A 24958-nucleotide genomic window follows, 5' to 3' on the forward strand; every position below is an offset into this window, starting at 1 on the left:
AGGCACTGATACAGACATGGGTAGGCACTGATACAGCCATGGGTAGGCACTGATAAAGCCATGGGTAGGCACTGATTCAGCCATGGGTAGTCACTGATACAGCCATGGGTAGGCACTGGTACAGCCATGGGTAGGCACTGATACAGCCATGGTTAGGCACTGATACAGTCATGGGTAGGCACTGATACAGCCATGGGTAGGCACTGATACAGCCATGGGTAGGCACTGATACAGCCATGGGTAGACACTGATACATCCATGGGTAGGCACTGATACAGCCATGGGTAGGCACTGATACAGCCATGGGTAGGCACTGATACAGTCATGGGTAGGCACTGATACAGCCATGGGTAGGCACTGATACAGCCATGGGAAGGCACTGATACAACTGTGGGTATGTACTGATACAGTCGTAGGTAGGCACTGATACAGCCATGGGTAGGCACTGATACAGCCATGGGTAGGCACTGATACAGCCATGGGTAGACACTGATACAGCCATGGGTAGGCACTGATACAGCCATGGGTAGACACTGATACAGTCATGGGTAGACACTGATACAGCCATGGGTAGGCACTGATACAGTCATGGGTAGACACTGATACAGCCATGGGTAGGCACTGATACAGCCATGGGTAGGCACTGATACAGCCATGGGTAGGCACTGATACAGCCATGGGTAGACACTGATACAGCCATGGGTAGGCACTGATACAGTCATGGGTAGGCACTGATACAGCCATGGGTAGGCACTGATACAGCCATGGGTAGGCACTGATACAGACATGGGTAGGCACTGATACAGACATGGGTAGGCACTGATACAGACATGGGTAGGCACTGATACAGCCATGGGTAGACAGTGATACAGTCATGGGTAGACACTGATACAGCCATGGGAAGGCACTGATACAGCCATGGGTAGGCACTGATACAGCCATGGGTAGGCACTGATACAGACATGGGTAGGCACTGATACAGACATGGGTAGGCACTGATACAGCCATGGGTAGGCACTGATAAAGCCATGGGTAGGCACTGATACAGCCATGGGTAGTCACTGATACAGCCATGGGTAGGCACTGGTACAGCCATGGGTAGGCACTGATACAGCCATGGTTAGGCACTGATACAGTCATGGGTAGGCACTGATACAGCCATGGGTAGGCACTGATACAGCCATGGGTAAGCACTGATACAGCCATGGGTAGACACTGATACATCCATGGGTAGGCACTGATACAGCCATGGGTAGGCACTGATACAGCCATGGGTAGACACTGATACATCCATGGGTAGGCACTGATACAGACATGGGTAGGCACTGATACAGCCATGGGTAGGCACTGATACAGCCATGGGTAGGCACTGATACAGCCATGGGTAGACACTGATACATCCATGGGTAGGCACTGATACAGCCATGGGTAGGCACTGATACAGCCATGGGTAGGCACTGATACAGTCATGGGTAGGCACTGATACAGCCATGGGTAGGCACTGATACAGTCATGGGTAGGCACTGATACAGCCATGGGTAGACACTGATACAGTCATGGGTAGACACTGATACAGCCATGGGTAGGCACTGATACAGCCATGGGTAGGCACTGATACAGCCATGGGTAGACACTGATACAGCCATGGGTAGGCACTGATACAGTCATGGGTAGGCACTGATACAGCCATGGGTAGGCACTGATACAGCCATGGGTAGGCACTGATACAGCCATGGGTAGACACTGATACAGCCATGGGTAGGCACTGATACAGCCATGGGTAGACACTGATACAGCCAATGGTAGGCACTGATACAGCCATGGGTAGGCACTGATACAGCCATGGGTAGACACTGATACAGCCATGGGTAGGCACTGATACAGCCATGGGTAGACACTGATACAGTTATGGGTAGACACTGATACAGTTATGGGTAGACACTGATACAGCCATGGGTAGGCACTGATACAGCCATGGGTAGGCACTGATACAGCCATGGATAGACACTGATACAGTTATGGGTAGACACTGATACAGCCATGGGTAGGCACTGATACAGCCATGGCAAGGCACTGGTAAAGACATGGGTAGACACTGATACAGCCATGGGTAGGCACTGATACAGCCATGGATAGACACTGATACAGCCATAGGTAGTCACTGATACAGCCATGGGTAGGCACTGATACAGCCATGGGTAGGCACTGATACAGCCATGGATAGACACTGATACAGCCATAGGTAGTCACTGATACAGCCATGGGTAGGCACTGATACAGCCATGGGTAGACACTGATACAGCCATAGGTAGTCACTGATACAGCCATGGGTAGGCACTGATACAGTCATGGGTAGACACTGGTACAGCTGTGGGTAGGCACTGATACAGTCATGGGTAGACACTGGTACAGCTGTGGGTAGGCACTGATACAGTCATGGGTAGACACTGGTACAGCTGTGGGTAGGCACTGATACAGCCATGGGTAGGCACTGATACAGCCATGGGTAGGCACTGATACAGCCATGGGTAGGCACTGACACAGCCATGGGTAGGCACTGATACAGACATGGGTAGGCACTGATACAGCCATGGGTAGACACTGATACAGTCATGGGTAGACACTGGTACAGCTTTGGGTAGGCACTGATAAAGCCATGGGTAGGCACTGACACAGCCATGGGTAGGCACTGACACAGCCATGGGTAGGCACTGATACAGACATGGGTAGGCACTGACACAGCCATGGGTAGGCACTGATACAGACATGGGTAGGCACTGATACAGCCATGGGTAGACACTGATACAGTCATGGGTAGACACTGGTACAGCTGTGGGTAGGCACTGATAAAGCCATGGGTAGGCACTGATAAAGCCATGGGTAGGCACTGATAAAGCCATGGGTAGGCACTGATAAAGCCATGGGTAGGCACTGATACAGCCATGGGTAGTCACTGATACAGCCATGGGTAGACACTGATACAGCCATGGGTAGGCACTGATACAGCCATGGGTAGGCACTGATACAGCCATGGGTAGACACTGATACAGCCATGGGTAGGCACTGATACAGCCATGGGTAGGCACTGATACAGCAATGGGTAGGCACTGATACAGCCATAGGTAGTCACTGATACAGCCATGGGTAGGCACTGATACAGCCATGGGTAGGCACTGGTAAAGACATGGGTAGACACTGATACAGCCATGGGTAGACACTGATACAGCCATGGGTAGGCACTGATACAGCCATGGGTAGGCACTGGTAAAGACATGGGTAGACACTGATACAGCCATGGGTAGGCACTGATACAGCCATGGATAGACACTGATACAGCCATAGGTAGTCACTGATACAGCCATGGGTAGGCACTGATACAGCCATGGGTAGGCACTGATACAGCCATGGATAGACACTGATACAGCCATAGGTAGTCACTGATACAGCCATGGGTAGGCACTGATACAGCCATGGGTAGACACTGATACAGCCATAGGTAGTCACTGATACAGCCATGGGTAGACACTGATACAGCCATGGGTAGACACTGATACAGCCATGGGTAGGCACTGATACAGCCATGGGTAGACACTGATACAGTTATGGGTAGACACTGATACAGCCATGGGTAGGCACTGATACAGCCATGGATAGACACTGATACAGCCATAGGTAGTCACTGATACAGCCATGGGTAGGCACTGATACAGTCATGGGTAGACACTGGTACAGCTGTGGGTAGGCACTGATACAGTCATGGGTAGACACTGGTACAGCTGTGGGTAGGCACTGATACAGTCATGGGTAGACACTGGTACAGCTGTGGGTAGGCACTGATACAGCCATGGGTAGGCACTGATACAGCCATGGGTAGGCACTGATACAGCCATGGGTAGGCACTGACACAGCCATGGGTAGGCACTGATACAGACATGGGTAGGCACTGATACAGCCATGGGTAGACACTGATACAGTCATGGGTAGACACTGGTACAGCTGTGGGTATGCACTGAAAAAGCCATGGGTAGGCACTGACACAGCCATGGGTAGGCACTGACACAGCCATGGGTAGGCACTGATACAGACATGGGTAGGCACTGACACAGCCATGGGTAGGCACTGATACAGACATGGGTAGGCACTGATACAGCCATGGGTAGACACTGATACAGTCATGGGTAGACACTGGTACAGCTGTGGGTAGGCACTGATAAAGCCATGGGTAGGCACTGATAAAGCCATGGGTAGGCACTGATAAAGCCATGGGTAGGCACTGATACAGCCATGGGTAGTCACTGATACAGCCATGGGTAGACACTGATACAGCCATGGGTAGGCACTGATACAGCCATGGGTAGACACTGATACAGCCATGGGTAGGCACTGATACAGCCATGGGTAGACACTGATACAGTTATGGGTAGACACTGATACAGCCATGGGTAGGCACTGATACAGCCATGGATAGACACTGATACAGCCATAGGTAGTCACTGATACAGCCATGGGTAGGCACTGATACAGCCATGGGTAGACACTGATACAGCCATGGGTAGACACTGATACAGCCATGGGTAGGCACTGGTAAAGACATGGGTAGACACTGATACAGCCATGGGTAGGCACTGATACAGCCATGGGTAGACACTGATACAGCCATGGGTAGGCACTGGTAAAGACATGGGTAGACACTGATACAGCCATAGGTAGTCACTGATACAGCCATGGGTAGACACTGATACAGCCATGGGTAGGCACTGGTAAAGACATGGGTAGACACTGATACAGCCATGTGTAGGCACTGATACAGCCATGGGTAGACACTGATACAGCCATGGGTAGACACTGATACAGCCATGGGTAGGCACTGATACAGCCATGGGTAGGCACTGATAAAGCCATGGGTAGACACTGATACAGCCATGGGTAGGCACTGATACAGCCATGGGTAGGCACTGATAAAGCCATGGGTAGACACTGATACAGCCATGGGTAGGCACTTATACAGCCATTGGTAGGCACTGGTAAAGACATGGGTAGACACTGATACAGCCATGGGTAGACACTGATACAGCCATGGGTAGGCACTGATACAGCCATGGGTAGGCACTGATAAAGCCATGGGTAGGCACTGATACAGCCATAGGTAGTCACTGATACAGCCATGGGTAGGCACTGATACAGCCATGGGTAGGCACTGGTAAAGACATGGGTAGACACTGATACAGCCATGGGTAGGCACTGATACAGCCATGGATAGACACTGATACAGCCATGGGTAGACACTGATACAGCCATGGGTAGGCACTGATACAGCCATGGGTAGACACTGATACAGCCATGGGTAGGCACTGATACAGCCATGGATAGACACTGATACAGCCATGGGTAGACACTGATACAGCCATGGGTAGGCACTGATACAGCCATGGGTAGGCACTGGTAAAGACATGGGTAGACACTGATACAGCCATGGGTAGGCACTGATACAGCCATGGATAGACACTGATACAGCCATAGGTAGTCACTGATACAGCCATGGGTAGGCACTTATACAGCCATGGGTAGACACTGATACAGCCATAGGTAGTCACTGATACAGCCATGGGTAGGCACTGATACAGCCATGGTTAGGCACTGATACAGCCATGGGTAGGCACTGGTACAGCCATGGGTAGGCACTGGTACAGCCATGGGTAGACGCTGATACAGCCATGGGTAGACACTGATACAGCCATGGGTAGGCACTGATACAGCCATGGGTAGGCACTGATACAGCCATTGTTAGGCACTGGTACAGCCATGGGTAGGCACTGGTACAGCCATGGGTAGGCACTGATATAGCCATGGGTAGGCACTGATACAGCCATGGGTAGGCACTGATACAGCCATGGGTAGTCACTGATACAGCCATGGGTAGACACTGATACAGCCATGGGTAGGCACTGATACAGCCATGGGTAGGAACTAATACAGCCATGGGTAAGCACTGGTATAGGCATGGGTAGGAACTGATACAGCCATGAGTAGGCACTGATACAGCCATTGGTAGGCACTGATACAGCCATGGGTAGGCACTGATACAGCCATGGGTAGACACTGATACAGCCATGGTTAGGCACTGATACAGCCATGGGTAGGCACTGATACAGCCATGGGTAGGCACTGATACAGCCATGGGTAGGCAATGGTACAGGCATGGATAGGCACTGGTACAGACATGGGTAGGCACTGGTACAGCCATGGGTAGACACTGATACAGCCATGGGAAGGCACTGATACAGCCATGGGTAGGCACTGATACAGCCATGGGTAGACACTGATACAGCCATGGGTAGACACTGATACAGGCATGGGTAAGCACTGGTACAGGCATGGGTAGGCACTGGTGCAGGCATGGGTAAGCACTGATACAGCCATGGGTAGGCACTTATAGAGCCATGGGTAAGAGCTGATACAGCCATGGGTAGTGACTGATACAGCCATGGGTAGGCACTGATAAAGCCATGGGTAAGCACTGGTACAGGCATGGGTAACCACTGGTACAGGCATGGGTAAGCACTGGTACAAGCATGGGTAGGCACTGATACAGCCATGGGTAGGGACTGGTACAGGCATGGTTAAGCACTGATACAGGCATGGGTAAGCACTGGTACAGGCATGGGTAAGCACTGGTACAGGCATGGGTATGCACTGATACAGCCATGGGTAGGCACTGGTACAGGCATAGGTAAGCACTGCTACAGGCATTGGTAGGCACTGATACAGCCCTGGGTAGGCACTGATACAGCCATGGGTAGGCACTGGTACAGGCATGGGTAGGTACTGGTACAGCCATGGGTAAGCACTTGTGCAGGCATGGGTAGGCACTGATACAGCCATGGGAAGGCACTGATACAGCCATGGGTAGGCTCTGGTACAGGCATGGGTAAGCACTGGCACAGGCATGGGTAGGCACTGGTACAGGCATGGGTAGGTACTGATACAGCCATGGGTAAGCACTGGTACAGGCATGGGTAGGCACTGATACAGCCATTGTTAGGCACTGGTACAGGCATGGATAAGCACTGGTATAGACATGGGTAAGCACTGGTACAGGCATGGGTAAGCACTGGTACAGGCATGGGTAGGCACTGATACAGTCATGGGTAGGCACTGATACAGGTATGGATAAGCACTGGTACAAGCAGGGGTAGGCACTGATAAAGCCATGGGTAGGCACTGATACAGCCATGGGTAAGCACTGATACAGCCATGGGTAGACACTGATACAGTCATGGGTAAGCACTGATACAGCCGTGGGTAGGCACTGGCACAGGCATGGTTAGGCACTGATACAGGCATGGGTAGGCACTGATACAGGCATGAGTAGGCACTGATACAGCCATTGGTAAGCACTGATACAGCCATGGGTAGGCACTGATACAGGCATGGTTAGGCACTGATACAGCCATGGGTAGGCAATGGTACAGGCATGGGTAAGCACTCAGTAGGAGCTGGTGCCTCAGTAAGTGTGCATATAACTGTATCATGTGACAGGCATCAGCTAATCACAGACTCCTATACTAATACAGTGTGATCTATTGCACATGCTCAGTAGTAACTGGTGGCTCAGTAAGTGTGCAAATAACTGTATCATGTGACAGGCATCAGCTAATCACAGACTCCTATACTAATACACTGTGATCTCTTGCACATGCTCAGTAGTAACTGGTGCCTCAGTAAGTGTGCATATAACTGTATCATGTGACAGGCATCAGCTAATCACAGACTCCTATACTAATACATTGTGATCTGTTGCACATGCTCAGTAGTAACTGGTGGCTCAGTAAGTGTGCATATACCTGTATCATGTGACAGACAGCAGCTAATCACAGACTCCTATACTAATACACTGGGATCTGTTGCACATGCTCAGTAGTAACTGGTGCCTCAGCAAGTGTGCATATAACTGTATCATGTGACAGGCATCAGCTAATCATAGACTCCTATACTAATACAGTGTAATCTCTTGCACATGCTCAGTAGTAACTGGTGGCTCAGTAAGTGTGCATATAACTGTATCATGTGACAGACAGCAGCTAATCACAGACTCCTATACTAATACACTGGGATCTGTTGTACATGCTCAGTAGTAACTGGTGAATCAGTAAGTGTGCATATACCTGTATCATGTGATAGACATCAGCTAATCACAGACTCCTATACTAATACACTGTGATCTGTTGCACATGCTCAGTAGGGGCTGGTACCTCAGTAAGTGTGCATATAACTGTATCATGTGACAGGTATGAGCTAATCACAGACTCCTATACTAATACACTGTGATCTCTTGCACATGCTCAGTAGATACTGGTGTCTCAGTAAGTGTGCATATAACGGTATCATGTGACAGGCATGGTGGTCATTTGGAAAGTCTCTGTATCTTGCTGCTCTTTCTTAATGATGAAAGTACAATTGTGTATTTAGAATTCCTTTGAAATATTAAACACAGCTTGTGATACAGCCATGGGTAGGCACTGATACAGCCATGGGTAGACACTGATAAAGCCATGGGTAGACACTGATACAGCCATGGGTAGGCACTGATACAGCCATGGGTAGGCACTGATACAGCCATGGGTAGGCAATGGTACAGGCATGGGTAGGCACTGGTACAGGCATGGGTAGGCACTGATACAGCCATGGGTAGACACTGATACAGTCATGGGTAGGCACTGATACAGCCATGGGTAGACACTGATACAGTCATGGGTAGGTACTGATACAGCCATGGGTAGGCACTGATACAGTCATGGGTAGACACTGATACAGTCATGGGTAGGCACTGATACAGCCATGGGTAGGCACTGATACAGACATGGGTAGACACTGATACAGACATGGGTAGGCACTGATACAGACATGGGTAAGCACTGATACAGACATGGGTAGGCACTGATACAGACATGGGTAGGCACTGATACAGACATGGGTAGCCACTGATACAGACATGGGTAAGCACTGATACAGACAAGGGTAGACACTGATACAGCCATGGGTAGGCACTGACACAGCCATGGGTAGGCACTGATACATCCATGGGTAGACACTGATACAGCCATTGTTAGGCACTGGTACAGGCATGGATAAGCACTGGTATAGACATGGGTAAGCACTGGTACAGGCATGGGTAAGCACTGGTACAGTCATGGGTAGGCACTGATACAGGTATGGATAAGCACTGGTACAAGCAGGGGAAGGCACTGATAAAGCCATGGGTAGGCACTGATACAGCCATGGGTAAGCACTGATACAGCCATGGGTAGACACTGATACAGTCATGGGTAAGCACTGATACAGCCGTGGGTAGGCACTGGCACAGGCATGGTTAGGCACTGATACAGGCATGGGTAGGCACTGATACAGGCATGAGTAGGCACTGATACAGCCATTGGTAGGCACTGATACAGCCATGGGTAGGCACTGATACAGGCATGGTTAGGCACTGATACAGCCATGGGTAGGCAATGGTACAGGCATGGGTAAGCACTCAGTAGGAGCTGGTGCCTCCGTAAGTGTGCATATAACTGTATCATGTGACAGGCATCAGTTAATCACAGACTCCTATACTAATACAGTGTGATCTATTGCACATGCTCAGTAGTAACTGGTGGCTCAGTAAGTGTGCAAATAACTGTATCATGTGACAGGCATCAGCTAATCACAGACTCCTATACTAATACACTGTGATCTCTTGCACATGCTCAGTAGTAACTGGTGTCTCAGTAAGTGTGCATATAACTGTATCATGTGACAGGCATCAGCTAATCACAGACTCCTATACTAATACATTGTGATCTGTTGCACATGCTCAGTAGTAACTGGTGGCTCAGTAAGTGTGCATATAACTGTATCATGTGACAGACAGCAGCTAATCACAGACTCCTATACTAATACACTGGGATCTGTTGCACATGCTCAGTAGTAACTGGTGCCTCAGCAAGTGTGCATATAACTGTATCATGTGACAGGCATCAGCTAATCATAGACTCCTATACTAATACAGTGTAATCTCTTGCACATGCTCAGTAGTAACTGGTGGCTCAGTAAGTGTGCATATAACTGTATCATGTGACAGACAGCAGCTAATCACAGACTCCTATACTAATACACTGAAATCTGTTGTACATGCTCAGTAGTAACTGGTGAATCAGTAAGTGTGCATATACCTGTATCATGTGATAGACATCAGCTAATCACAGACTCCTATACTAATACACTGTGATCTGTTGCACATGCTCAGTAGGGGCTGGTGCCTCAGTAAGTGTGCATATAACTGTATCATGTGACAGGTATGAGCTAATCACAGACTCCTATACTAATACACTGTGATCTCTTGCACATGCTCAGTAGATACTGGTGTCTCAGTAAGTGTGCATATAACTGTATCATGTGACAGGCATGGTGGTCATTTGGAAAGTCTCTGTATCTTGCTGCTCTTTCTTAATGAGGAAAGTACAATTGTGTATTTAGAATTCCTTTGAAATATTAAACACAGCTTGTGATACAGCCATGGGTAGGCACTGATACAGCCATGGGTAGACACTGATAAAGCCATGGGTAGGCACTGATACAGCCATGGGTAGGCACTGATACAGCCATGGGTAGGCACTGATACAGCCATGGGTAGGCACTGATACAGTCATGGGTAGACACTGATACAGCCATGGGTAGGCACTGATACAGTCATGGGTAGACACTGATACAGTCATGGGTAGGCACTGATACAGCCATGGGTAGGCACTGATACAGACATGGGTAGACACTGATACAGACATGGGTAAGCACTGGTACAGGCATGGGTAGGCACTGATACAGGCATGGGTAGGCACTGATACAGACATGGGTAAGCACTGGTACAGGCATGGGTAGACACTGATACAGACATGGGTAGACACTGGTACAGGCATGGGTAGGCACTGATACAGGCATGGGTAGGCACTGATACAGCCATGGGTAGGCACTGATACAGCCATGGGTAGGCACTGATACAGCCATGGGTAGACACTGATACAGTCATGGGTAGGCACTGATACAGCCATGGGTAGGCACTGATACAGTCATGGGTAGACACTGATACAGCCATGGGTAGGCACTGATACAGTCATGGGTAGACACTGATACAGTCATGGGTAGGCACTGATACAGCCATGGGTAGGCACTGATACAGACATGGGTAGACACTGATACAGACATGGGTAAGCACTGATACAGACATGGGTAGGCACTGATACAGACATGGGTAGGCACTGATACAAACATGGGTAAGCACTGATACAGACAAGGGTAGACACTGATACAGCCATGGGTAGGCACTGACACAGCCATGGGTAGGCACTGATACATCCATGGGTAGACACTGATACAGCCATGGGTAGGCACTGACACAGCCATGTGTAGGCACTGACACAGCCATGGGTAGGCACTGATACAGACATCGGTAGGCACTGACACAGCCATGGGTAGGCACTGATACAGACGTGGGTAGGCACTGATACAGCCATGGGTAGACACTGATACAGTCATGGGTAGACACTGGTACAGCTGTGGGTAGGCACTGATAAAGCCATGGGTAGGCACTGATAAAGCCATGGGTAGGCACTGATAAAGCCATGGGTAGGCACTGATAAAGCCATGGGTAGGCACTGATACAGCCATGGGTAGTCACTGATACAGCCATGGGTAGACACTGATACAGCCATGGGTAGACACTGATACAGCCATGGGTAGACACTGATACAGCCATGGTTAGGCACTGATACAGCCATGGGTAGGCACTGATACAGCCATGGGTAGACACTGATACAGCCATGGGTAGGCACTGATACAGCCATGGGTAGGCACTGATACAGCCATGGGTAGGCACTGATACAGCCATGGTTAGGCACTGATACAGCCATGGGTAGGCACTGATACAGCCATGGGTAGACACTGATACAGTTATGGGTAGACACTGATACAGCCATGGGTAGACACTGATACAGGCATGGGTAGGCACTGATACAGCCATGGGTAGGCACTGATACAGCCATGGGTAGACACTGATACAGTTATGGATAGACACTGATACAGCCATGGGTAGGCACTGATACAGCCATGGGTAGACACTGATAAAGCCATGGGTAGACACTGATACAGCCATGGGTAGGCACTGATACAGCCATGGGTAGGCACTGGTAAAGACATGGGTAGACACTGATACAGCCATGGGTAGACACTGATACAGCCATGGGTAGGCACTGATACAGCCATGGGTAGGCACTGATAAAGCCATGGGTAGACACTGATACAGCCATGGGTAGGCACTGATACAGCCATGGGTAGGCACTGATAAAGCCATGGGTAGACACTGATACAGCCATGGGTAGGCACTGATACAGCCATGGATAGACACTGATACAGCCATAGGTAGTCACTGATACAGCCATGGGTAGGCACTGATACAGCCATGGGTAGACACTGATACAGCCATAGGTAGTCACTGATACAGCCATGGGTAGATACTGATACAGCCATGGGTAGACACTGATACAGCCATGGGTAGACACTGATACAGCCATGGGTAGGCACTGATACAGCCATGGGTAGGCACTGATACAGCCATGGGTAGGCACTGATACAGCCATGGTTAGGCACTGATACAGCCATGGGTAGGCACTGGTACAGCCATGGGTAGGCACTGGTACAGCCATAGGTAGTCACTGATACAGCCATGGGTAGGCACTGATACAGCCATGGGTAGGCACTGGTACAGCCATGGTTAGGCACTGGTACAGCCAAAGGTAGTCACTGATACAGCCATGGGTAGGCACTGGTACAGCCATGGGTAGACGCTGATACAGCCATGGGTAGACACTGAAACAGCCATGGGTAGACACTGATACAGCCATGGGTAGGCACTGATACAGCCATGGGTAGGCACTGATACAGCCATGGGTAGGCACTGGTACAGCCATGGGTAGGCACTGATAAAGCCATGGGTAGGCACTGATACAGCCATGGGTAGGCACTGATACAGGTCATGGGTAGTCACTGATACAGCCATGGGTAGACACTGATACAGCCATGGGTAGGCACTGATACAGCCATGGGTAGGCACTAATACAGCCATGGGTAAGCACTGGTATAGGCATGGGTAGGAACTGATACAGCCATGAGTAGGCACTGATACAGCCATTGGTAGGCACTGATACAGCCATGGGTAGGCACTGATACAGCCATGGGTAGACACTGATACAGCCATGGTTAGGCACTGATACAGCCATGGGTAGGCACTGATACAGCCATGGGTAGGCACTGATACAGCCATGGGTAGGCACTGATACAGCTATTGTTAGACACTGATACAGCCATGGTTAGGCACTGATACAGCCATGGGTAGGCACTGATACAGCCATGGGTAGACACTGATACAGCCATGGGTAGACACTGATACAGCCATGGTTAGGCACTGATACAGCCATGGGTAGGCACTGATACAGCCATGGGTAGGCACTGATACAGCCATGGGTAGACACTGATACAGTTATGGGTAGGCACTGATACAGCCATGGGTAGGCACTGATACAGCCATGGTTAGGCACTGATACAGCCATGGGTAGGCACTGATACAGGCATGAGTAGGCACTGATACAGCCATGGGTAGGCACTGATACAGCCATGGGTAGGCACTGATACAGGCATGGTTAGGCAGTGATACAGCCATGGGTAGGCAATGGTACCGTCATGGGTAAGCACTGGTACAGCCATGGGTAGGCACTGGTACAGACATGGGTAGGCACTGATACAGCCATGGGTAGGCACTGGTACAGGCATGCTTAGGCCCTGATACAGGCATGGGTAGGCACTGATACAGGTATGGTTAGGCACTGATACAGCCATGGGTAGGCAATGGTACAGGCATGGATAGGCACTGGTACAGACATGGGTAGGCACTGGTACAGCCATGGGTAGACACTGATACAGCCATGGGAAGGCACTGATACAGCCATGGGTAGGCACTCATACAGCCATGGGTAGACACTGATACAGCCATGGGTAGACACTGATACAGCCATGGGTAGACACTGATACAGGCATGGGTAAGCACTGGTACAGGCATGGGTAGGCACTGGTGCAGGCATGGGTAAGCACTGATACAGCCATGGGTAGGCACTGATAGAGCCATGGGTAAGAACTGATACAGCCATGGGTAGTCACTGATACAGCCATGGGTAGGCACTGATAAAGCCATGGGTAAGCACTGGTACAGGCATGGGTAAGCACTGGTACAGGCATGGGTAAGCACTGGTACAAGCATGGGTAGGCACTGATACAGCCATGGGTAGGGACTGGTACAGGCATGGTTAAGCACTGGTACAGGCATGGGTAAGCACTGGTACAGGCATGGGTAAGCACTGGTACAGGCATGGGTATGCACTGCTACAGGCATTGGTAGGCACTGATACAGCCATGGGTAGGCACTGATACAGCCATGGGTAGGCACTGGTACAGGCATGGGTAGGTACTGGTACAGCCATGGGTAAGCACTTGTGCAGGCATGGGTAGGCACTGATACAGCCATGGGAAGGCACTGATACAGCCATGGGTAGGCTCTGGTACAGGCATGGGTAAGCACTGGCACAGGCATGGGTAGGCACTGGTACAGGCATGGGTAGGTACTGATACAGCCATGTGTAAGCACTGGTACAGGCATGGGTAGGCACTGATACAGCCATTGTTAGGCACTGGTACAGGCATGGATAAGCACTGGTATAGACATGGGTAAGCACTGGTACAGGCATGGGTAAGCACTGGTACAGGCATGGGTAGGCACTGATACAGTCATGGGTAGGCACTGATACAGGTATGGATAAGCACTGGTACAAGCAGGGGTAGGCACTGATAAAGCCATGGGTAGGCACTGATACAGCCATGGGTAAGTACTGATACAGCCATGGGTAGACACTGATACAGTCATGGGTAAGCACTGATACAGCCGTGGGTAGGCACTGGCACAGGCATGGTTAGGCACTGATACAGGCATGGGTAGGCACTGATACAGGCATGAGTAGGCACTGATACAGCCATTGGTAGGCACTGATACAGCCATGGGTAGGCACTGATACAGGCATGGTTAGGCACTGATACAGCCATGGGTAGGCAATGGTACAGGCATGGGTAAGCACTGGTACAGCCGTGGGTAGGCACTGGTACAGTCATGGGTAGACACTTATACAGCCATGGGTAGGCCCTGGTACAGGCATGGTTAGGCCCTGATACAGGCATGGGAAGGCAATGATAAAGCCATGGTTAGGCATTGATACAGCCATGGGTAGGCAATGATACAGGCATGGGTAGGCACTGGTACAGACATGGGTAGGCACTGGTACAGCCATGGGTAGACACTGATACAGCCATGGGTAGGCACTGATACAGCCATGGGTAGGCACTGATACAGGTATGGATAAGCACTGGTACAAGCAGGGGTAGGCACTGATACAGCCATGGGTAGGCACTGGTACAGCCATGGGTAGACACTGATACAGCCATGGGAAGGCACTGATACAGACATGGGTAGGCACTGGTACAGGCAGGGTAGGCACTGATACAGCCATGGGTAGGCACTGATACAGCCATGTATTGGCACTGATACAGCCATGTATTGGCACTGATACAACTGTGGGTATGTACTGATACAGGCATGGGTAGGCACTGATACAGCCATGGGTTGGCACTGATACAACTGTGGGTATGTACTGATACAGGCATGGGTAGGCACTGATACAGCCATGGGTAGGCACTGGTAAAGACATGGGTAGGCACTGATACAGGCATGGGTAGGCACTGATACAGCCATGGGTAGACACTGATACAGCCATGGGTAGACACTGATACAGCCATGGGTAGGCACTGATACAGCTATGGGTAGGCACTGATACAGGCATGGGTAAGCACTGGTACAGGCATGGGTAGACACTGATACAGCCATGGGTAGGCACTGATAAGCCATGGGTAGGCACTGATACAGCCATGGGTAGGCACTGATACAGCCATGGGTAGGCACTGATACAGCCATGGCTAGGCACTGATACAGCCATGGGTAGGGACTGGTACAGGCATGGTTAAGCACTGGTACAGGCATGGGTAAGCACTGGTACAGGCATGGGTAGGCACTGATACAGCCATGGGTAGGCACTGGTACAGCCGTGGGTAGACACTGATACAGCCATGGGAAGGCACTGATACAACTGTGGGTATGTACTGATACAGTCGTAGGTAGGCACTGATACAGCCATGGGTAGGCACTGGTAAAGACATGGGTAGGCACTGGTACAGGCATGGGTAGGCACTGATACAGGCATGGGTAGGCACTGATACAGCCATGGGTAGGCAATAATACAGCCAATGGTAGGCACAGATACAGATATGGGTAAGCACTGATACAGGCATGGGTAGGCACTGGTACAGGCATAGGTAGGCACAGATACAGCCATGGGTAAGCACTTGTACAGGCATGGGTAGGCACTGTTACAGACATGGGTAGGCACTGGTACAGGCATGGGTAGGCACTGATACAGCCATGGGTAGGCAATGATACAGCCAATGGTAGGCACAGATACAGATATGGGTAAGCACTGATACATTCATGGGTAGGCACTGGTACAGGCATAGCTAGGCACAGATACAGCCATGGGTAAGCACTTGTACAGGCATGGGTAGGCACTAATACAGCCATGGGTAGGCACTGTTACAGACATGGGTAGGCACTGGTATAGGCATGGGTAGGCACAGGTACAGCCATGGGTAAGCACTGGTACAGGCAGGGGTAGGCACTGGTACAGGCATCGGTAAGCACTGGTACAGGCATGGGTAGGCACTGGTACAGCCATGGGTAGACACTGATACAGCCATGGGAAGGCACTGATACAGGCATGGGTAAGCCCTGGTACAGCCATGGGTAGGCACTGGTACAGTCATGGGTAGGCACTGGTACAGGCATGGGTAGGCACTGGTACAGACATGGGTAGGCACTGGTACAGCCGTGGGTAGGCACTGATACAGCAAAGGTAGGCACTAGTATCTTCATGTGTAGAAGTATTTATTAGTACACACAGGTATAATAGTGTATAATATCATTGTTTATTCTATTAACCCCTTAATGACCAACGACGTGCAGGGTACGTCCTCCAAAAAAATGTCCTTAACGACCAAGGACGTACCCTGCACGTCGTTGGTCTTTGAAAGCAGTGGAAGCGATCCTGATCGCTTCCAGCTGCTTTCATGTTATTGCAGTGATGCCTCGATATAGAGGCATCCTGCAATAACTTTTTTAAGCAGTCCGATGCAGAGAGAGCAACTCTGTGGCCCTCTCTGCATCGGCTATTGATGGCTATGATCGTTGGTGGGTGGGAGCGTGTCCAGGGAGGCGAGTGGGCGGCCATCAGTAGAGGAGGGGGGCGGGATCGCGTGTGGGTGCGCGTGCACGCGCGTGCACGGGAGCGTGCGCGCGTGCACGGGAGCGTGCGCGTGTGCACATGAAAACTGGCCAGATGTTAGCATTGAAGTGCAAGAGGCACAAGGTGGGACTCAGTGGGAGAGAGGGTGGGAATAAAAAATATTAATGATCTGGGAGAGGGTGGGGGGTAAGGGGGATAAGCTACACTACAGAAAAACTTAAAATAAACATTTGATTTCAAACTGGGTACTGGCAGACAGCTGCCAGTACCCAATATGGTGCACAATAAGGCAGAGGAGGGGGGTAGAGAGCTGTTTGGGGGGGGATCAGGGAGGTTGGGGCTAAGGGGGGGGGGGGGTCCTACACAGCAGAATTATATTTTTTTTAAAACAAAACCAAAAAAAACTTTTATTTTAGTACTGGCAGACTTTCTGCCAGTACTTAAGATGGCGGGGACAATTGTGGGGTGGGGGAGGGAAGACAGCTGTTTGGGAGGGATCAGGGGGTGTGATGTGTCAGGTGGGAGGCTGATCTCTACACTAAAGCTAAAATTAACCCTGCAAGCTCCCTATAAGCTACCTAATTAACCCCTTCACTGCTAGCCATAATACACGTGTGATGCGCAGCAGCATTTAGCGGTCTTCTAATTACCAAAAAGCAACGCCAAAGTCATATATGTCTGCTATTTCTGAACAAAGGGGATCCTAGAGAAGCATTTACAACCATGTGTGCCATAATTGCATAAGCTGTTAGTAAATAATTTCAGTGAGAAACATAAAATTGTGAAAAATTTAGCGTTTTTTTCAATTTGATCGCATTTGGCGGTGAAATGGTGGCATGAAATATACCAAAATGTGCCTAAATCAATACTTGGGGTTGTCTACTGCACTACACTAAAGCTAAAATTAACCCTACAAGCTCCCTACATGCTCCCTAATTAACCCCTTCACTGCTGGGCATAATACACGTGTGGTGCACAGTGGCAATTAGGGCCTTCTAATTACCAAAAAGCAACGCCAAAGTCATATATGTCTGCTATTTCTGAAAAAAGGAGATCCCAGAGAAGCATTTACAACCATTTATGCCATAATTGCACAAGTTGTTTGTAAATAATTTCAGTGAGAAACCTAAAGTTTGTGAAAAAAATTGTGAAAAAGTGAACAATTTTTTTTATTTGATGGCATTTGGCGGTGAAATGGTGACATGAAATATACCAAAATGGGCCTAGATCAATACTTTGAGATGTCTTCTAAAAAAAAATATATATACATGTCAAGGGATATTCAGGCATTCCTGACAGATATCAGTGTCCCAATGTAACTAGCGCTAATTTAAAAAAAAAGTGGTTTGGAAATAGCAAAGTGCTTCTTGTATTTATAGCCCTATAACTTACAAAAAAAGCAAAGAACATGTCAACATTGGGTATTTCTAAACTCAGGACAAAATTTAGAAACTATTTAGCATTGGTGTTTTTTGGTGGTTGTAGATGTGTAACAGATTTTGGGGATCAATGTTAGAAAAAGTGTGTTTTTTTTCCATTTTTTTCCTCATATTTTTTATTTTTTTTTTATAGTAAATTATAAGATATGATGAAAATAATGGTATCTTTAGAAAGTCCATTTAATGGTGAGAAAAATGGTATATAATATGTGTGGGTACAGTAAATGAGTAAGAGGAAAATTACAGCTAAACTCAAATACCGCAAAAATGTAAAAATAGCCTTGGTCCCAAACGGTCAGAAAATGGAAAAGTGCTGTGGTCATTAAGGGGTTAAAGTGACATGAAACCCACAAATTGTTCTTTCCTTATTCAGATAGAGTATGTAGTTTTAAACAGCTTTCCAATGTATTTCTATTATCAATTTTGCTTAATTCTCTCTTGGTATCCTTTTTAAAAAAGTGCAGCAAAGCACTACTGGGAGCTATCTGAACACATCAGTAAACCAATGACAAGAGGAATATATGTGCAGCCACCAATCAGCAGCTAGCTCCCAACTCCTAAGCCTACCTATGTATCCTTTTCAACAGAGGATACCAAGAGAACGAAGAAAATTAGATAATAGAAGTAATTAAGAAGGTTGTTTTTAATTGTAAGCTGTATATGAATCATGCAAGAAAAAAATGTAAGTTTAAAGGGACAGTCAACATTAAAGGGACAGTCAACACCAGAATGTTTGTTGTTTTAAAAGATAGATAATCCCTTAATTACTAATTCCCCAGTTTTGCATAACCAACACAGTTATAATTATACACGTTTTACCTCTGTAATTACCTTGTATCTAAGCCTCAGCAGACTGCCCCCTTATTTCAGTTCTTTTGACAGACTTGCCTTTTAGCCAATCAGAGCTGTCTCCATGGTAAATGCACGTGCATAAGATCAATGTTATCAATATGAAACACATGAACTACTGCCCTCTAGTGGTGAAAAACTATCAAAATGCATTTAGATTAGAGGCAGCCTTCAAGGTCTAAGAAATTAGCATATTAACCTCCTAGGTTTAGCTTTCAACTAAGAATTCCAAGAGAACAAAGCAAAATTGGTGATAAAAATAAATTGTAAAGTTGTTTGAAATTACATGCTCTATTTGAATCATGTTTGATTTTTTTTGGACTTGACTGTCCCTTTAACTCTTTACCCATCTGTGTGTCAACCTATCCATCATCAGTCACCTATCCCTATCTGTCAGACCACCATGGACCATTGTTCTTCTTTTGCTCTGTCCCCCCGGTTAGACTGTCACATGACTCCTGGTGTGAGCAGTAGTTACCGTTTCTAACTCTATGTATGTTGCAGTGAGGGAGCATTAGGGTTTTACGTTTTTCTTTTTGCAGAGTTGTTGTTGTTCTGCAATGGATTTCAGCAGTAGGTCTTATACATTTATTAATCTGATTAAACACAATGTACAATACTCATATGAAAGTGTTAATCTTCTCAGCTAAGCTGATGGTTGTTTACAAGCAGCAGAAATACAATTTGTATTAAGTTTGCTCAGACTCAGCTCCCTAGACACAGCCTGGTAATAACCAGTTTCAGCTCTCACAACGGAAGCGTTGCAGTAATTGCAGCTGATGATCAGATGCTTGTGACTTCATACTGGGCTGTTGTTTTATCTGCTTTTAACACCAAGAGCCACCCCTAGTGCTGAATGGACAGCAGCCTGTGACACGTGCCTATTACTGTACTGGATGTGTCTCATTCCCAGTCACACAAGCTAAAAGTATTACTTGTTTGCTGGCTAATCAGCCCTTCTATTACTGCATCTGAGCCAGGGGAAAAATCAGTTTGCAGCTAATAAAGTAAAGAAAAAACTGTTTTAAGTCATTGTTAAGATAAATCCTGCAATATATTAGTTTAAATAAATTGAAATTATAATGTATATTTTATGGTTTACATAATTAGCAGCATACAGTCAGGAAATCATGTGGTTAATTGGTTTATTTACAATCCACACTGTCATTTTCAGATTGTTTAGTTCTAGTATTATACAAAGTAATTGCAAATATATTCCAAAATCATTTTCTGCTCGGAAAAACTTCTGACACTCTCTACATACAAGGGCTTCGATCACATACTTGGCGACATGCGCAAAACCAAGCGCTGCCAAATTTTCTCTAATCGAGATGCAACAGACATTTTACACAGCGTACAGTTACAAATGGCGTCACCAGTCGGTATCACAAAGGCAGCGCATTGTCTTATGCGCGGAGAACGAAGATATTTTACTCCATTTTCAGCTTGCCACACATAGGCAGGCGCAGCAACCCTTGCCCGCAGTAAAAAAGCAGCATTACTCCCTGGAAGACTGAACAAACACCTAACGCATGTGCAATATTAACCCCTTAATCACCCCCCACATCGTAATAACTAATAAAAGTTACTAACCCTTAAACCGCCATCCCCCAACATTGCAAAGTATCTAAATAAACTATTAACCCCTAAACCGCCATCACCCCACAACGCAAAGTACCTAAATAAATTATTAAACCCTAAACCACCACCTCCCGCATCACAACTTCTTACATTAATCTATTAACCCCTAAACCTCACATCCCCTAACTTTACCAAAATTAAAGGGACAGTCTAGTCCAAAAAAAACTTTCATGATTCAGATAGGGCATGTAATTTTAAACATTTTTCCAATTTACTTTTATCACCAATTTTTCTGTTTTCTTGGTATTCTTAGTTAAAAGCTTAACCTAGGAGGTTCATATGCTAATTTCTTAGACCTTGAAGACCGCCTCTTAAGAATGCATTTTAACAGGTTTTTCACCACTAGAGGGTGTTAGTTCATGTTTTTCATATAGATAACACTGTGCTTATGCACGTGAAGTTACCTGGGAGCCATCACTGAATGGCTAAACTGTTCTGTCAAAAGAACTGAAATAAAGGGGCAGTCTGCAGAGGCTTAGATACAAGATAATTACAGAGTTAAAAAATATATAAATATAACTGTGTTGGTTATGCAAAACTGGGGAATGGGTAAAAAAGGGATTATCTATCTTTTAAACCAATAACAATTCTGGTGTAGACTGTCCCTTTAAAATACACCTAAATTAAAGGTAAAAAAACTAACTACCTTAAAATAAATAACACAGAGAGTATATATATATATATATATATATATATATATACAGTATATAAATAACCAAACTTCAGCTCTGTCCACCATCTGTCAGCTGCCTGGGTGCAATGATGCGATAAGATACACAAAATAAGGATTGCACTCACAGGTCTTCTTGCAAATAAGTAAAAATACTTTAATGTAACGTTTTTGGGGATCTGACGAAGGGGACTAGATCCCCAAAAACATTACATTAAAGTATTTTTACTTATTTGCAAGAAGACCTGTGAGTGCAATACTTATTTTGTATATATATATATATATATATATATATATATATATATATATATATATATACTCACACACGCATATATGCACATACACACACACACACACACATATATATATATATATATATATATATATACTCTCTCTCACACACACAGAGATATCTATACATACAGAAATATATATATATATACTTACACATATACAGTACATACATATACACACACATATATACATAAATATATACACACGTACACTTACATATATACACACACACAGGTATATATATATATATATATATATATATATATATACACACACACACATATATATTTATATATACTTACACACACATATATACATAAATATAGACATACGCCGATATATATACTTACACACATACATATACACACATACTGTACATATACTAGGGGTGGACAAATACATTCGTTCAAATCGAATTTCAAATGTTTATATAACTTTCTAACATTCTATTTTTGAATTTAGGTTTTTCAAAAACATTCAAAAATATTTGTTGAATAATAGAATGTTTAGCTATGTATTTTATGTCACATTCAATTTTGAAATGTAATATTCAGATTCGAAATAGTATTTCTAGTCTACAACTGTGTTTTATAAATCTAATATTAGAATTTGAATTTGACATTTAAATTCAAATCTAATATTCTAATTCGAATGTCACATTAGAATTAGAAAGTGACATTCGAAAACTGTAAATAACATTCGATAATAGAATTTTTAAGAATATTCGTTTTTATCAACATTCGATTAAGTAAATGGAATTTCTACAATAACATTCAAATTTGAATATAAACACATTCGCCCATCCCTAAAACAAAGTTACAAATTTCTGTTGGCTTTCAGGATCCACATGAGAAGCGTTTACATTACAGAAGAATGTGTTAAACATTTAGATTTTTAGAAACAGCAAAACATTTCCGTTGAAAGTCTCTCAATGATTTATGTATAAAGCTAGACTAAGTCCAGGCAGACTTTGAGTTAATTTTTTTAATTGTTTTAATCTAAACCGCAGTTCCCTGACATTGTCGACACTTACTAAATCACTAGATAAAGCTATTAACTCCTAAACCACCGTTCCCCGACATCACCAACACCAACTAAATCACTAAATAAAGCTATTAACCCATAAACCGTCGTTCCCCGACATCGCCAACACTAACTAAACCAATTAACCCATAAACTGCTGTTCCCCGACATCGCAGACACTAACTATACCTATTAATCCCTAAACTGCTGTTCCCCGACATCGCAGACACTAACTAAACCTATTAACCCCTAAACCGCTGTTCCCAAACATCGCAAACACTAATTAAATCTATTAACCCCTAAACCGCTGGCCCCCACATCGCAACAACCTAAATTAAACTATTAACCCCTAAGCCTAACACCCCCTAACTTTAACATAATTAAAATAGACCTAAATTAAGGTTACAATTATTAACTAAATACTTATTTACAAATAAATACAAACTTACCTGTGAAATAAAAATAGAACCCAAACTAGCTACAATATAGCTATTTACTAACTACCTAGTTAAAATAAATGCAAACTTACCTGTGAAATAAAAATAAAACCTAAGCTAGCTACACTATAACTATTTACTAACTACCTAGTTAAAATAAATGCAAACTTACCTGTGAAATAAAAAAAAAAACTGGGCTAGCTACAATATAACTATTTACTAACTACCTACTAAAAATAAATACAAACTTTCCTGTGAAATAAAAATAAAACCTAAGCTTAAACTAATAAAACCTAACATTACTAAAAATAAAAATCGTAAGATTACTAAAAAATTAAAACTACAATTACAAAAAATAATAAACACTAAAGTTACAAAAAAAATAAAAAAAAATCACCTTACAAAAAATAACAAACAAAATTATCCAAAATAATAAAAAGTATTCCTATTCTAATACCTCATTTAAAAAAAAAAAAAAAAAAAAAAAAAACCCTAATTTATAATAAACTACCAAGGGCCCTTAAAATGGCCTTTTGTAGGGCATTGCCCTAAAGTTAACAGCTCTTTTGCAAACAAATAAAAACAACCCCCCCTAACATTACAAACACCCACCCCTACAAAACCACAAAATAAAAACAAACCCCCCCTAACATTACAAACCCCCACCCCCCAAACCCACAAAATAAAAAAACTAAATAAAAAAAATCTAATCTACCCATTGCCCTGAAAAGGACATTTGCATGGCATTGCCCTTAAAGGGCATTCAGGCGGCTCCATCTGTATCTATCGCAGGACCGGCATCTTCTATCTTCATCCCAGCAGAGGCGGAGCGGTCGGTAGATGCGTGGAGGTGGAGGTCCAGACGGATGTCCATCGGTCCGACGTGGAGGTCCTCTTCAGGTGATCGTCCATTGCACACTGAGGATTCAATTCAAGGTACCACTTTTATATTGGGATAAATTAAAATCAGCCAATAGGAATGAGAGCTGCTTAACTACTATTGGCTGATTTAAACAGTAAATAGGATTTAAGCAGCCCTCATTCCTATTGGCTAATTTGAATCAGCGCCGGACTATCGCATGAAGAGGACCTCCACGTCGAACCGATTAACCTCCGCCTGAACCT

Source organism: Bombina bombina, chromosome 3, assembly GCF_027579735.1.
Source record: "Bombina bombina isolate aBomBom1 chromosome 3, aBomBom1.pri, whole genome shotgun sequence".
Lineage (NCBI taxonomy): Eukaryota > Metazoa > Chordata > Amphibia > Anura > Bombinatoridae > Bombina > Bombina bombina.